Below are 16,183 nucleotides of genomic sequence, written 5' to 3' on the forward strand. Positions count from 1 at the left end.
GTAAAGAAGAGAGACCGTACAGTTGTAAGCAGTCTTGTGTGGGTCTCAGGCAGCTGTTCTTGCTTTGATTTTGCAATTTATAGCAAAAATGGGGTTGAGCATTCTTCCATAGTACTCCAAACTGGCTTCTCTGTTGCCCTTGATGGTGGCAGGGAGGGAAAGAGGATAGGCCCTCCATAGCACAGAGAACTTAACGGACCTGTGGACCTCTCCTTTCCCGCCTTTGTGTCCACTGGCCTCTGACAAAAAGCAGGCCAGGTCAGTCTCTTTTTTTCCACAGGAATCCAAAATTGGGATAGATTTTGAGCAACTGGAGGAGAGACAGAAAAAAAAATAATAAAGATGGAAAACAGAGTCTTTAACAGTGCTCAAAGGCCTGGATCCAGTGCATTTCTGAGAGCAATTAACTTCCATTCAGGTTCCACCGCCTGCCACTGTGTCCTTAGGATAAATCCCCTGTGTGTGCTGAGTGTTGGCTGCATTTGATTTCTGCTACTTGCAACAATTGAGCCATAATGAATAATACAGTGTCTCCACAATGGAGAAAATGAACTATAAGTGGTGCATGCTGCTGTGATAAAGTGCCACAGGTGAGGGTGCCTTAAATGGAGGAAATTTTTTCTCTCGCTTCTGGAGGCTAGAGGTCCAAATTTTCGGTGTTGAGAGGGTTGGTTTCCTCTGGTCACTGCCTTCTGACCGTGTCCTCACATGATTGGCCATCTGTGCGGTCTGTATCCTAATCTCATGAGGACACTAGTCATTGAATCAGGGACCATTCATATGACCTCATTTTACCTTAATTATCTCGTATATTTCATTTATTTAAGAGAGAGGGAGAGAATGAGAATGGGCATACCAGGGCATCCAGCCACTGCAGATGAACTCCGGATGCATGTACCACCTTGTACATCTGGCTTATGTGGATATTGGGTAATTGAACCTGGGTCCTTGGTCTTCACAGACAAACGCCTTAGCCGCTAAGCCATCTCTCCAGACTCTAATTACCTCTTTTACATATACATATATATATATATATATATATATATATATATATATATATATATATATATATATATAAAAAATCTGGGCTGGAGAGATGGCTCAGCAGTTAAGGTGCTTGCCTGCAGAGCCAAAAGACCACGGTTCAATTAAGCCAGATGCACAAGGCGGCACATGCCTCTGGAGTTCATTTGCTGCAGCTAGCGGCCCTGGTGTGTCCACTCTCTCATTCTCTCTCTCTGCCTATCTCAAATAAAAATAAAATATTTAGGGCTAGAGAAATGACTTAGTGGATAGTGCCTGTGAAGCCCAAGGACCTGAGTTCTGCTCTCCAGGTCCCACATTAGCCAGATATACATGGTGGCGCATGCATCTGGAGTTCTTTTGCAGTGGCTAGAAGCCCTGACATGCCCATTCTCACTCTGTGTCTCTCCCTCTCTCTGTCTCTAATAAGCAAATGTGCATGCCTGCAAAATCTAATGACCTGAGTTTGATTCCTCAGTACCCATGTCAATCTAGATGCTCAAAGGGACACATGCATCTGGAGTGGCTGGAAGCCCTGGTGCACCTATTCTTTCTCTGTTTCTTCTCTCTTCCTGCTTACTTGTTTTTTTTTTTTTAATTTTTGTTTATTTATTTGAGAGTGACAGACACAGAGAGAAAGACAGATAGAGGGAGAGAGAGAGAATGGGCGCGCCAGGGCTTCCAGCCACTGCAAACGAACTCCAGATGCATGCACCCCCTTGTGCATCTGGCTAACGTGGGACCTGGGGAACCGAGCCTCGAACCGGGGTCCTTAGGCTTCACAGGCAAGCGCTTAACCGCTAAACCATCCCTCCAGCCCCCTGCTTACGTGTTTATTTGAGAGGGAGAGAGAAAGATAAGAGAATGGGTGCACCAGGGCTTCCAGCCATTGCAAACGAACTCTAGACGCATGTCCCACCTTGTGCATCAGGCTTACACGTATCCTAGGGAATCCACCCTGGGTCCTTTGGCTTTGCAGAAAAGTGTCTTAACTGCTGAGCCATCTCTCAGCCCTCAGATAAATATTTTTAAAAAATAAGTTACATTTAAAAAATATACCAACATAAATGTTCATTCTGTTTACCCATGTACCACTTACATTAACCCATTCTGAATATAGGACTCTGAGTCACAGATCCAAAAAAGCTACAGAGCCAGGCGTGGTGGCGCACGCCATTAATCCCAGCAGTCGGGAGGCAGAGGTAGGAGGATTGCTGGGAGTTCAAGGCCACCCTGAGGTTTACATAGTGAATTCCAGGTCAGCCTGAGCTAGAATGAGACACTGCCTAGAAAAACCAAAGAAAAGAAAAGAAAAGAAGAAAGCCATAGATGTGAAGTACGTGGAAACTGCAAATTGTGAGATTTTCCTTAATCCCAATAGTGCATTATTATAAACTGTTAAAAATAGTCAACAATCAGGGGGTAAAATACTGATTCTCATTATGGCAGCTCATTAAGAATGTCAAGTTGGAAATGGATGTGAATTTGAATGTTGTGTTGATGATGAATTTGAATGTTTGCTGCTCAATTTCTGGTGAAAAATACGTTCACCATCTGGAAAAAATGATTGATAACTTGCATATGTGTGCTATAACTCCGGAATGTTAAACAGCAGTGACATTATAATTTTGCTAATCTTTTTTCCAGGAGGAGAATGGATTTTGCAAAATAACAGCCCTGCAAAGAAATCATTAAAGAATATCAAAAGAAGGGTGGTGGTGGGAAGCCCTGTACTGGATAGAAATAGCCCCTTGGCTGCTGTAAAGTACAGCGTTTCGACAAGGTCATGTGACAACTCGGGTCACTGAGGTAAAGATATCCACTTCATGGGTTGGAGATCTGGCTTAGCAGTTAAGGTGCTTGCTGGCAAAGCCAAAGGACTCAGGTTCGACTCCCCAGCACCCACATAAAGGCAGATGCAAACGGTGGTGCATGTGTCTGAAGTTTGTTTGCAGCGTCTAGAGGTCCTGGCATGCCCATTCTCTCTCTCTTTCTCTAGATCACTCTCAAATAAATAAATAAAATACTTAAAAAAATTTTTTTAAAAAGGAATGTCCATTTCATTTCAGGTCAGAAAACCAGGTATCTGCACTCTGGGGACCACAGCAAGAGGTAGATGGCTGGAGTAAGGTAAGGGAAAGGTCATGTGCAAACTGCATCATTATTTATTTATTTGCAAGGAGAGAGAGAGAATGGGCACACCTGGGCCTCCAGCCACTGAAAACAAGCTCCAGATTCATGTGCCACTTTGTGCATCTCGCTTTACATGGGTGCTGGGGAATCGAACTCGGCTCATTAGGCTTTGTAGGCAAGCTCCTTAACTGTTGAGCTATCTCTCCAGCCCTGCCTGATTTTATTTTAATGCCTGTTCTGCTATTTTTGTTCACACCTGTTGAGATTAAATCTCTGGACTTCAGTGGGAAACCCTAAATCCCATCACTAGCATGGCAAGGCGAGCTGGAAGAGAGTGTCTTACCTCCTTAGCTCCCACAGGCAGTAGAGGCACCATCTCCGTCTGAGATTCCTCACCCGAAGAAGTACTCTGTAAACTGCAGTTATTTGCTTCTGAGTGTCTGCATTCAACAAACCATTCTGCACTGGGATTTCTCGCTTGCCCGTGTCAACTACTGACACCTTCCTGCTGGTCAGTCACTTGCTGCCTGCCCAGAGCAAAGATGAGAAAACCATCCCTGTCCCCAGCCAACAGGACCAGGAATGGATTCCCAGCTAACCAGGCTGGAGAGCTCTTCTGTCTGGTGGGCACTGAGTAGTCTCCCTTTGAGAGACCAAAGATGAAGGAACGGTGGTAATGCTAATGGCTAGTGTCCAAGTGCCCAAGGTGGACAGGGCTCTGGTCAAAGGACTCCACATGCCTTCTTTCCCATCCTGACAATCTTCAAAGGAAAGATTATGTGAACTTTTATGTGAAAATCAAACTTGAGGTCTACTGACCAGAGGTCACTTTTTTCATATATTTCATTTATTTGAGAGAGGGAGAGAAAGAAAGAAGCAGACAGAATGGATGTGCCAGGGCCTTCAGCCACTGCAAACAAATTCCGGACTTATGTTCCACCTTGTACATCTGGCTTATGTGGGTACTGGGTAATTGAACCTGAGTCCTCAGCTTCATAGGCAAACTCCTTAACCACTAAGTAATCCCTCCAGCTCCACCAGAAGTCATTAAAAAAAATTTTTTTTTAGACAGCCGTGGTGGCACATGCCTTTAATCCAAACACTGGGGAGGCAGAGATAGGAGGATCGCTGTGCATTTGAGGCCAGCTTGAGACTACATAGTGAATTCTAGGTCAGCCTAGGCTAGAGTGAGACCCTGCCTCAAAAAGTCAAAAACTGGGCTGGAGAGATGGCTTAGTGGTTAAGCGCTTGCCTGTGAAGCCTAAGAACCCCAGTTCGAGGCTCGGTTCCCCAGGACCCACGTTAGCCAGATGCACAAGGGGGCGCACGTGTCTGGAGTTCGTTTGCAAAGGCTGGAAGCCCTGGTGTGCCCGTTCTCAATCTCTCTCTCTCTCTGTCTCTTTCTCTGTCTCTGTCACTCTCAAATAAATCAATAAAAAAATGAACAAAAATTTAAAAAAAAGCCAAAAACCAATATATAATTTTCAAACATGTACATAATGTGTTTTTTTTTAAGTCATGGACAGATCATGTGTTGGCACTATTTCCTCCTCCCTCCTCCCATTCCTTGTGGGCCCTCCTCTGCGGGATGCGGGGATTGACCATGGAGTTATGGTTCTGAGTTGTGAGAGCAGCAGTCAGTCTTTGTGGGGGTGGGGGGCAGTAATGGTTTTATTTTTTTTTCGAGGTAGGGTCTCTAGCTCAGGCTGACCTGGAATTCACTATGTAGTCTCAGGGTGGCCTCGAACTCATGGCGATCCTCCTCCCTCTGCCTCCCGAGTGCTGGGATTAAAGGCGTGCGCCACCACGCCCAGCTTGAATAATGTATTTTTTTATATTTATTTATTTATTTTTATTTATTTTTAATTTTTATTAACATTTTCCATGATTTGAATAATGTATTTTTTAAATAGTATTTTTGTTTTTGCAAGCAGAGAGAGAGAAGAGACAGAGAAGATGAGTGTACCTCCAGGTCCTGCAAATAAAAGTAGCATGAGACACTTTGTACATCTGGCTATTTGTGGGTCCTGGGGAATCAAACCTGAGCTGTTAGGCTTTGCAGGCAAGCGCCTTAGCTACTGAGCCATCTCTCCAGCTCTGTATACTGTATTTTGATCATAATTCTTTTCTATTACTTTAGTGCATAGATTCATATCAAATGATTACCAGGTACTTCTGGGTACAGAGCTGTAGCCATTCTCATCTGGAAGTCCATAAAGTAATAGACTTGGGAGATGCACATTGTTTATTCTTGGATATCTAAAACACAGTGTGGTTAAGGGGCTGGAGAGATTGCTCAGTGGTTAAGGCGCTCGCCTTCAAAGCCTAATGACCCTGGTTCAATTCCCCAGTACCCATGTAAAGCCAGATGCACAAAATGGTGCATGCATCTGGAGTTCATTTGTAGTGGCCAAAGGCCCTGGTGTGCCCATTCTCTGTCTGTCTGTCTGTCTTCTACCTTCTCTTTCAGCTTGCAAGCAAATAAGTAAATAGTAAATAATGTGGTTAAGCCACATATGGTGGTTCAGTCTGTGATGCCAGGTACAGGAGGCTGAGTCCGGAAAATGACGAATTTGAAGCCAGCTTGTCCCCCAAAAAATTAGTTTTAAATAATAATAATAATAATAATTTTAAATCCCAGGCCCAGGGAGACAGCTCAAGCAGTAAAGGGCTTACCCTGCAAGCATGAGTTCGATGCCTGGAGCCTTCGATTGCTGTTGTTTTTTGAAGGCCAGGCAGAGTGCTGAACAGTTATAACCCCAGTGCTGGGGAAGCAGACAGGCAGATCCTTGAGGCTCCCTGGTCAGCCAGTGTAGCTTGCTTGGCAAGTTCCAGGCGGTGAGAAGCCCTATTTCCAAAAAGATGGGTGGGGCCTCCAGGGTGCTCCAGGGTATCTTCTGGCCTCCAGCTGCGTGTATACACATGGGCAGGGGCACCCCCACACGCTGTGCGTGCTTGTGCACAAAGCATAACCCCCAAGTTAGAGCTCTAATTAAGGAGATTCTGTTTAAAAAATATATTTATTTGGCCAGGCATGGTGGCGCACGCCTTTAATCCCAGCACTCAGGAGGCAGAGGTAAGAGGATCGTCATGAGTTCAAGGGAACCCTGAGACTACACAGTGAATTCAATTCCAGGTCAGCCTGAGCTAGAGTGAAAAAAACAAAAACAAAACAACAAATAAATAAATAAATGAATATATATATATATATATATATATATATATATATATATATATATGAAAGAGAGGCAGATAGGGAGGAGAATGGGCACACCAGGGCCTCCAGCCACTGCAAATGAACTCCAGACACATGTGCCACCTTGTGCATATGACTTTACATGGGAACTGGGGAATCAAACCTGGGCCTTTGGCTTTGCAAGCCTTAACAACTAAGCCATCTCTCCAGCCTGAGATTATTTATTTGTTTTGCTTTGTTTCTGAGGCAAGCCCAACAGACTGGCTTATTTTTGTGCAAGAGAGTGAGAGTGATAGGAGAGAGAATTGGTGCACCAGGGCCTCAGCTGCTGCAGCCAAACTTCAGGCGTGTGCACCTCCTTGTGCACATGTACACCTTTGCATCACTTTGTGTGTCTGGCTTACATGGGACCTGGAGAGTCGAATATGAGTCCTTAGGCTTTGCAGGCAAGCGCCTTAACCACTAAGCCATCTCTAGCCCAAAGTTGAGTTTTTATTTGTGTGTGTGTGTGTGTGTGTGTGTGTGTGTGTGTGTGTGTGTGTTTTGCAGGAACTACCCACACTTTTGTGAACAACGAGTTGCCTTGCCTAGAGCTGAGCATTTTCTTATTTCTTAAAAAAATATTTAGGGGGCTGGAGAGATAGCTTAGTGGTTAGGGCGCTTGCCTGCTAAGCCTAAGGACCTAGGTTCAATTCCCCAGTACCCACATAAGCCAGATGCAGGGTCGCGCATATATCTGGAGTTCATTTGCAGTGGTTGGAGGCTCTGGCGTGCCCCATTCTCTATTTGCCTCTCTCTCTCTTTCTCTCTGCCTTTTTCTCTCTCAAATAAATAATTAAAATATATTTAGGGCTGGAGAGATGGCTTAGTGATTAAGGCACTTGTCTTCAAAGCAAAAGGACTCAGGTTCAATTCCCCAGTACCCACCTAAGCCAGATGCACAAGGTGGCACATGTGTCTGAAGTTCGTTTTCAGTGGCTGGATGCCCTGGCATGCCCATTCTCTCTTTCTCTCTCTCTCCTTATGTCTCCCTCTCTCTGCCTCTTTCTCTGTCTCAAATAAATAAATAAAATTTAAAAACATTTAAGAATAGTTATTTATTTATTTGAGAGAGAGAATAAGTGGGCATGCCAGGGCCTTTAGCCACTGCAAGCAAACTCCAGACACATGTGCCACCTTGTACATCTGGTTTCTGTGGGTACTGGGGAATTGAACCTGGTTCTTAAGCTTTATAGGCAAGCACATTAACCGCTAAGCGATCTCTCCAACCCAAAGCTGAGTTTTTATTTATGTATATGTGTGTGTGCAGATGTGTGGTGTAGTGTGCGTTTGACTTGTGTATGTGTGTGTGTGTGCAGATGTGTGCACACAGAGAGTGCCAAGGCCAGAGGAGTGTACTGGCTCCCTCTCTATCATTTCACTCCTCAGTGACACCTCAGTGAACCGGGAGCTGCCATTTCTTAGTTACACTGTCCACCGAGCCTCAGCGACCCTCACGTCTCCACCCAGCCTCCAGCACTGTGGTTATGCCAGTTTTTTACCTGGGTGCTGGGGATTGAACGCAGGCCCACTTGCTCGCTCGGCAAGCAAGCTCTCTCACCCACTGAGCCATCTCCCTGGCACCTGAGGTTTTATGATTTAAAACCCCTCTTCAGGGGGAAAGTCCTCCATTTAGTGAGGGAACACCTGCTCCAGTCTGCTCTTTTCAAGACCCACACTGGGCATGCCCAGAAGAGCAGTTTCTAGATTGGGTTAGCTGAGGTGGGAAGTCCCTCCCTAATTGTGGGTGGCACCATCCCCATGAGCTGGGGTCCTGGACTGAAGAGAAAGAATCATGCGTGGGGCTAGAGAGATGGCTCAGCTTGCCTGAAGAATCTGGGAAGCCAAGTTCAATTCCCCAGCGCACACGTGGAGCCAGAGATACAGGCGGCACATGCATCTGGAGTTCCTTTGCACTTGCTGGAGGCCCTGGAATGACTTTTCTCTCTCTCTCTCTCCCCACTTCTCTGTTCCTCTCTGCTTGTAAGTGAATAAAATTTGAATAAAAAGGAGAGATGGCTCAGCAGTTAAGGCACTTGCTGCAAAGCCTAACGACCTGGGCTTGATTTCCCAGGACCCACGGAAAAGCCAAATGCACAGAGGACACCTACATCTGGAGTTTGTTGGCAGGGGCAAGAAGCCCTGGTGCACCCATTCTCTCTCTCTCTCCTTGCAAGTAAATAAAATATAATAAATTAAAAAAACAAAAAGAAGCTGGGTGTGGTGGTGCACGCCTTTAATCCCATCACTGGGGGGCGGGAGAGAAGAGGTAGGAGGATCGCCATGAGTTCGAGGCCACCCTGAGACTACAGAGTGAATTCCAGGTCATCCTGGGCCAGCTTGAGACCCTACCTCAAAAAGAAAAAGAAAAAAAAAAAGAGCTGGGTGTGGTGGCACACGCCTTTAATCCCAGCACTCGGGGCAGAGGTAGGAGGATCGCTGTGAGTTCGAGGCCTTCTGACTGCAGATGCGGCATGACCAGCCGCCCTCGCCTCACACTCTGCTGCCAGGCCTTCCCTGGCACGACGGGCTGTGCCCGCTAACTGCAAGCTGAAATAAGCCCTTCCTCGTTTGCTTTTCTTGAGTATTTTGTCATGGCAACAAGAAAAGTAACGAATACAGACATCCACCGATTTGCCTCTGAATTAGCCTTAGCAGGGTTGTGGGATGGAAAATCTTTTAAGATCCGAAGTCGGTAGTAAGCTCGTCCTCCTATATGCTCCCCTCCCTGTGTTCAAGGCAGTCAGGTCCTCTGGGGAGCACATTCTGGGGAGCAGGCAATGAACCCTGAGCTAGAGGAGGGAAGTGGAGAAAGGGACCTCCCTGTGGTCACAGCCACCTAGTCTAGGGGCCTCTCTGGCTGTCTTCCCCTTCCAAGCTGCTATTCTGGTCTCTCTTTTCCGTTTATCCTCGAAAGTGGCCTTTTAATGGGGGAAAGAAATCACTTGCTGAAGGCTTTCTGTCTGGGTCACAAAGTCCCTAGCTTCGCCCAACCACTTCTATTCAACGTGCAGACACATCACCTGCCTCTGCTGTAAGCAGATCTCAGGACATGTTAAGTTTGCAATTTACTAATGGAATTGAAATAGATTGAGAGAGGAAAAGGTTAGCAGGGTCCCCGCAATGCTATTTGGAAGGAGCGCTGCGGGGGGCTCTCCCTCAGGCCTCCAGGCCTCTGTCAGCAAAGCAGGGGAGGCCATTCAGAGACCTCAGGGAGGGACTCTCTCCAGAACAGTGCCCAGAGAATTGTAGACACTTTTTAGGACCTTGTCCCTGTGTGCAATTGTTAGGGTACTGGGTGCTTCAAATTGCAACCAAAGATCTGGAAATGTTCCATAAACCCAAGTAAAAAAAAAAAGTATTATCTTGAGGCTGGAGAAATGGCTCACGTTTTAGGGCTTGAGTTTGATTCCCAGGATCCACATCAAAATGCCAGGTTAGCATGCATTTGTAATGCCAGCACTGGGGAGGTGGAGACGGGCAGACATCTGGGGTTCCCTAGCCTATGGTTAGCTCCAGGCCAATGAGAGACCCTGTCTCAAAAAAGGTGGGTGGTGCCAGGCGTAGTGGCGCACGCCTTTAATCCCAGCACTCGGGAGGCAGAGGTAGGAGGATCGCCGTGAGTTTGAGGCCACCCTGAGACTACGTAGTGAATTCCAAGTCAGCCTGGGCTACAGTGAGACCCCACCTCAAAAAACCAAAAAAAAGATAAGAAAAGGTGGGTGGTGCTTCTGAGAATGACACCCCCAAAGTTGTGCCCTGGCTTCCATATACACATGAATTAAAAAGTCATATTGGGACTGGAGAGATTGCTTAGCAGTTAAGGCAAAGCCAAAGGACCTAGGTTCAACTTCCTAGGACCCTCGTAAGCCAGTTGCATTAAGTGGCATGTGTGTCTGAAGTTCATTTGCAGCACCTGGAGGCCCTGGCACACCCATTCCCTGTCGACCTCTCTCTCTCTCAAATAATTAAATAAAAATAAAACTTTTAAAAATCATATGGCCAGACATGGTGGTGTATCCCTTTAATCCCAACACCCAGGAGGCAGGTAAGAGGATCTCTGTGAGTTTCAAGGCCAGCCTGGGACTACAAAATAAGTTCTAGGTTAGCTTGAGCTAGAGTGTGACCCTACCTTGAAAAAAGAGATCATCATATTTAAAATTACAAACATGTTTGTAAACCTTCAGAAACCAGGCAGGGGGAATATTGCAAGTAAATAATCAGGTCAGTAAGTAATAAGGAATGGTGAGGCCTAATAAGAAATATTTATGAAAAATTTTAAAAAATACAAAAAAAGAAATATTTATGATTATTTTAAAAATAAAAATTAGGGGCTAGAGAGATGGCTTAACAGTTGAGAAGCTTGCCTGTGAAGCTTGAGGACCCAGGTTCAATTCCCCAGTACTCCTGTAAACCCGATGCACGAGGGGCGCATGCATCTGGAGTTCGTTTGCAGTGGCTGGAGGCCCTGGTGTGCCCATTCTCTCTGTCCCTCACACATCTGTCTGTCTGCTTCTTTCTCTCTCTCTCAAATAAATAAAAATGTTAAAAAATAAAATAAATTTAGCTAAGGGTGGTGGCTCATGCCTGTAATCCCAGCACTGGGGAAACAGGCTGAAGAAGATTGCCTCAAGTTCAAGGCACGGCAAGACCCATATGCAGAAGCTGTTACAACCATCGTGTCAAGGAGGGTTGAGCTGAAGCTGTGAGTTCTAGGACACACTGGGCTATAGAGAAAAACCCTGTCTTTTTTTTTTTTTTTTTTTTTTGGTTTCTCGAGGTAGGATCTCGCTGTAGCCCAAGCTGATCTGGAATTCACTATGCAGTCCAGGGCTGGCATCAAATTCACAGTGATCCTTTTTACCTCTGCCTCTGAAGTGCTGGGATTAAAGGCATGCACCACCATGCCTGGCAGAGCCTGTCTCTTAAGAAAAACAAAAATTCTTTTAATTACTATTAGATAGAACAGAGACTAAATTTGACTTGTGTATAACTTGTCCATTGATTAGAATTTTCTGTGCATTTATATCGGCCTCCGTGCTCTGATTGGTAAGGAGAATAATTTCCCATCTAACTCCTGTCGTTTCATAGCAGTGTGAATTTTCTTAGTCTCGCGTGGCAAGAATTCTTGCAATTCTGCTGTTGTGAGTTCTTCAAGGGGTCAGCGCAGCACCAAGTACCAAATTCAAGTTCAACAGAACTTCTATCTAAGAAGTATTCCTACCCAAGGTAGCCCCACAGCCAGGCCCATGTCCTTTATTATTTTTAAATTATTTATTTATTTGCAAGCAGACAAAGAGTCAAACAAAGAAAGAGGGAGAGAGAAAAAGAGAATGGGCACGTCAGGGACTCTAGCCACCATGGGGGATCTTGAGGAACAATATCTGAGGTATAGTTGTCTCCAGCCTTTTGTGACCTGATTGTCAACACTTATTCCCCAAGTCAATGGCTCTCAACTGGGGTCACTTGTCCCCTGGGGGGGGGTGGTGGGAGCTATCTGACAAAGCCTGAGATGTTTAGTTGGGCAGTGGATATGGATAGGGGTACATGTGTGTCACAGCAGCCCTGTGGAGGTCAGGGGCCAATCTTGGGGTTTTATTCCCCTCCTTCCACCTTCTTTAAGATGGGGGTCTCCTTGTGTTTTTCTTTAAAATATTTTTATTTATTTGAGACAGAAAGAAAGAAGCAGAGAGAGGAGGGTAAGTGTGTCAGGGCATCCTGCCACTGTGAATGAGCTCCAGACACAGGCGATACTTTGTGCATCTGGCTTTGTGTGGGTACCGGGGAATCAAACCCTGGCCAGTGGGCTTTGCAAACAAGTGCCTTTAACAGCTGAGCCATCACCCTAGCCCGCTAGAGAGTTGTTTTGTTTTGTTTTGTTTTCCCAAGGTAAGGTCTCACTCTGGCCCAGGCTGACTGTGGAATTCACTATGTAGTCTCCGAGTGGCCAAGAGACATTTCTGGCAGTCACAATTTGAAGGAAGAGTCCATGTACAGAGCTGGAGGCATCTGTGATGTTCACAGTTTGAAGCAGGGAGGACTACTATTAAGGAGTGGGTAGAGGTCAGGGACTCTGCTCTCCATCTCTAGGGGGCAGAACAGTTACCCCAACACAGAATCATCCAGCCCCAATGTCAATAATGCTGCGCTAATCCCTGAGAACCATCTCTGTCTTCTCTACCTCGTAGGTGGAGCTCCCTCCACAAAGCATCTGCTCTGGTTTCTCTATGGAAGCCACAGAGAATGCCGTGGAACCTTCTGGAACACAAGCATGCAGGTAGCAGTCCTCTGACTTTGATGAATTTTCTTTGGGAAAAGGCTTTTGGGAACAGACTCTATTAAGCCAGTTTAATTCTTTGATCAATTTCCTATAAACCTCGGCTAGATAATTTCCAGTTGTTTTTCTCTGTTCCACTTCTAACCGGCTGAAACTATTTTCATTGGGAATCATTTCTTTTTCATTTAAATTTTACATTAGAGATTTGGTTTGTAGATCAATTTTTTTTTTTTTGTCAATATCAAATTTTACTGATACAGTTCCTGCTGTAGCCAGGGTTTTTTTTTTTTTTTTTTTTTTTTTTTGTGGCCTATAGTCCTACCAAGTCGATTTCCTGGGGTCAAACTTGGTTCTAAATTATGTCAGGGAGACAGACAATGTTGCAGTCAGGCTCACATTGCTGGTAGAAATCACCCAACCAAGAGCAGCTTGTGGGAAAAAAAAGAGGTTTATTTTGGCTTACAGCTAGCTCCATGATGGTAGGGAAAATGATGGCATGAACAGAGGGTGGACATCACCCCCTGGGCAACGTAAGGTGGACCATAGCAACAGGAGAGTGTGCCAAACACTGGCTATAACACCCATAAACCCACCCCCAGCAATACACTGCCTGCAGTGGGGCGTTAATTTTCAGTTGCCATCAGCTGGAGAGACTAACATTCAGAACATCTAAGTTTAAGGGGGACACCTGAATCAAACCACCACATTCCATTCTGGCCCCCTTAAACTGATAACCATACATGATTTAAAATGCAATGCATTCATCGAACTTTAAAAGTCCCCATAGGGGCTGGAGAGATGGCTTAGCGGTTAAGCGCTTGCCTGTGAAGCCTAAGGACCCCGGTTTGAGGCTCGGTTCCCCAGGTCCCACGTTAGCCAGATGCACAAGGGGGCGCACGCGTCTGGAGTTCGTTTGCAGAGGCTGGAAGCCCTGGCGCGCCCATTCTCTCTCTCTCCCTCTATCTGTCTTTCTCTCTGTGTCTGTTGCTCTCAAATAAATAAATAAATAAATAAAATTTTAACAAAAGTCCCCATAGTTTTTATCAATCCTAATGATGTTCAAACATCCCCATAATCCAAGCTCTTTTTTTTAAGGGGAATTTTATTTTTATTATTATTATTTATTTATTTATTTATTTATTTTGAGGTAAGGTTTCCCTTAGCCTAGGCTGACCTGGAACTCACTATGTAGTCTCAGGGTGTCCTCCTACCTCTGCCTCCTAAGTGCTGGGATTAAAGGTGTGCACCACCACGCCCTGCAATCCAAGGTCTTATAACTAAGCCACAATACCACAAAATCCCCCCCAAACCCATAATGGCACAGAATAAACACTCATACTGCAAAAGATGGCACTAGGCATAGCAAAGAAATATTCAGCCAATACAAGATTTAAACAGGGCAAACATCAAACTCTAGTGCCAAGTCCAATAACTCTAGTCAGTGACAAGTCTCCAAGTCTGGTAATTCTAACCAGAAACAAGTCTCTGGCGTTCCAATTCTGCCCCTCCAGCTAAGCAACTCACAGTCCTGGAAAACTTCATCCAGGGCTGATAGCTCTCCTTGACAGCCATTTCGTGGTCCCAGCATCTCCACTGGGTCTCCACTGCAAGCCATGGTCCCTCCTCATGGCCCCATGGGGTCTCCATGCAGGCATCCAGCAAACCTGCTTCACACTGCCCATGGCCATTTCCAAAACACAAGACCGTGTTGCAAACTCAATGACCCTCTCTTTCCTGCATTTCTTATACTCCATACCAGGTAGGGGGCCAATTTGTTAATCCAGGGGGGAATAAAACAGACTTTGAAGAACAGGACACTCCTTGAGCACTCAGGCCCCTTCAAAAGAGTTTACATCCCTCCTGTTGCCCCAGTGCAGGTCAGTGACCCAATCTCAATGGTTGTAATCTCTCAATTACACCTGAACGGGCAACAGTTTTGGCTTAAAGATTTCTTTCTGTGTCATATCCCTCACTCACACCAGACCATTTCTACTCAGTGCAACCCAGCACAAGTTCTCAGGACACAGGCATAACAGCAAGCCTCTCGCACAAACTGCTTCTAGCCCAGTCCAAGCAAAGCTCTTTCTCACCCTCACAAACAAAACCTCGCAGTCCATAGTTCTTACTGTATTCAGGCCTTTCAACTCTGACCAGAATAGTCCGTCAAGCTGTACTTACAGCACTGCAAGGCATCTCTTAGGCCAAGGTTTCAAATCCTTTCACATTCCTCTTGAAAATCAGCTCCAAAAGGCCAAAGCCACACAGTCAAGCTTCTAGCAGCAATTCCACTTGTCGGTACCACTTTATTGTTGCAGTCAGGTTCACATTGCTGGCAGAAATCACCCAACCAAGAGCAGCTTTGGTGGGGGGGGGGGGAACAGTTTATTTTGGCTTACAGACTCGAGGGGAAGCTCCACGATGGCAGGGGAAAATGATGGCATGAATAGGGGGTGGACATCACCCTCTGGCCAACATAAGGTGGACAATAGCAACAGGAGAGTGTGCCAGACACTGGCAAGGAGAAACTGGCTATAACACCCATAAACCCACCCCCAACAATACATTCCCTCCAGGAGGCTTTAATTTCCAATTGCCAGCAGCTAGGGAACCTAGTACTCAGAATACCTAAATTTATGGTGGACACCTAAATCAAACCACCACAGATAGAAAGTTGATTCTTTCATGAATTCTACTAGGAAACAACATACCCAAAGTAGCTATTTGCTTTTTCACGCATTGGGTAAAAGCCATTAGAATTTGTAGCTATTTATGAGCTAAAAACATGAAGAATTTGGGAGTTTGATGGGCAGCAAAAAGTAATGTAGGGGCTGGAGAGATGACTTTGGGGTTAAGGCACTTGCCTGCGAAGCCTTAGGACCTAGATTTGATTAACTAATACACACATATAGCCAGATGCACACGGTGGTGCATGCATCTGGAGTTCCTTTGCACTGGCTGGAGGCCCTGGCATGCCCATTCTTTCTCTCTCTCTCTCTCAAATAAATATATATATCTCTTAAATATATATATATATAAAGTAATGCAGGGGATGAAGAGATGGCTTTTGAGTTAAGGTGTTTGCCCGCGAAGCCTAAGAAATCACGTTCAATTCCCCAGTACTCACATAAGCCAGATACATATGGTGGTACATGTGTCTGGAGTTCATTTGCAGTGGCTGGATGCCCTGGCATTCTCATTCTCTCTCTATCTGCCTCTTTCTCCCTCTCAAATAAATGAAATATTTTTTAAAAATGAAAATGTTAAAAGAATGGATATAGAGTGTTCTCACCATGGAAATGAGGGCCAAGTGCAGTAATGCCTGCATCCGTCTGCATGCATAGTTCGGAACATGACACTGTAGAGTCTAAACGCAGTATTACCTGCCAATGCAAAACATTACGTTTTAAATAAATAAATATTTCAAAGCTATTAATCATAGTCTGGGGATGTGGTTCAGTATCAAGTCACTTGCCCAGCATGCAAGAGACCCTGGGTTTCATCCCCAGCACCACAAG

Source organism: Jaculus jaculus, chromosome 10, assembly GCF_020740685.1.
Source record: "Jaculus jaculus isolate mJacJac1 chromosome 10, mJacJac1.mat.Y.cur, whole genome shotgun sequence".
In the NCBI taxonomy this organism is placed as follows: Eukaryota; Metazoa; Chordata; class Mammalia; order Rodentia; family Dipodidae; genus Jaculus; species Jaculus jaculus.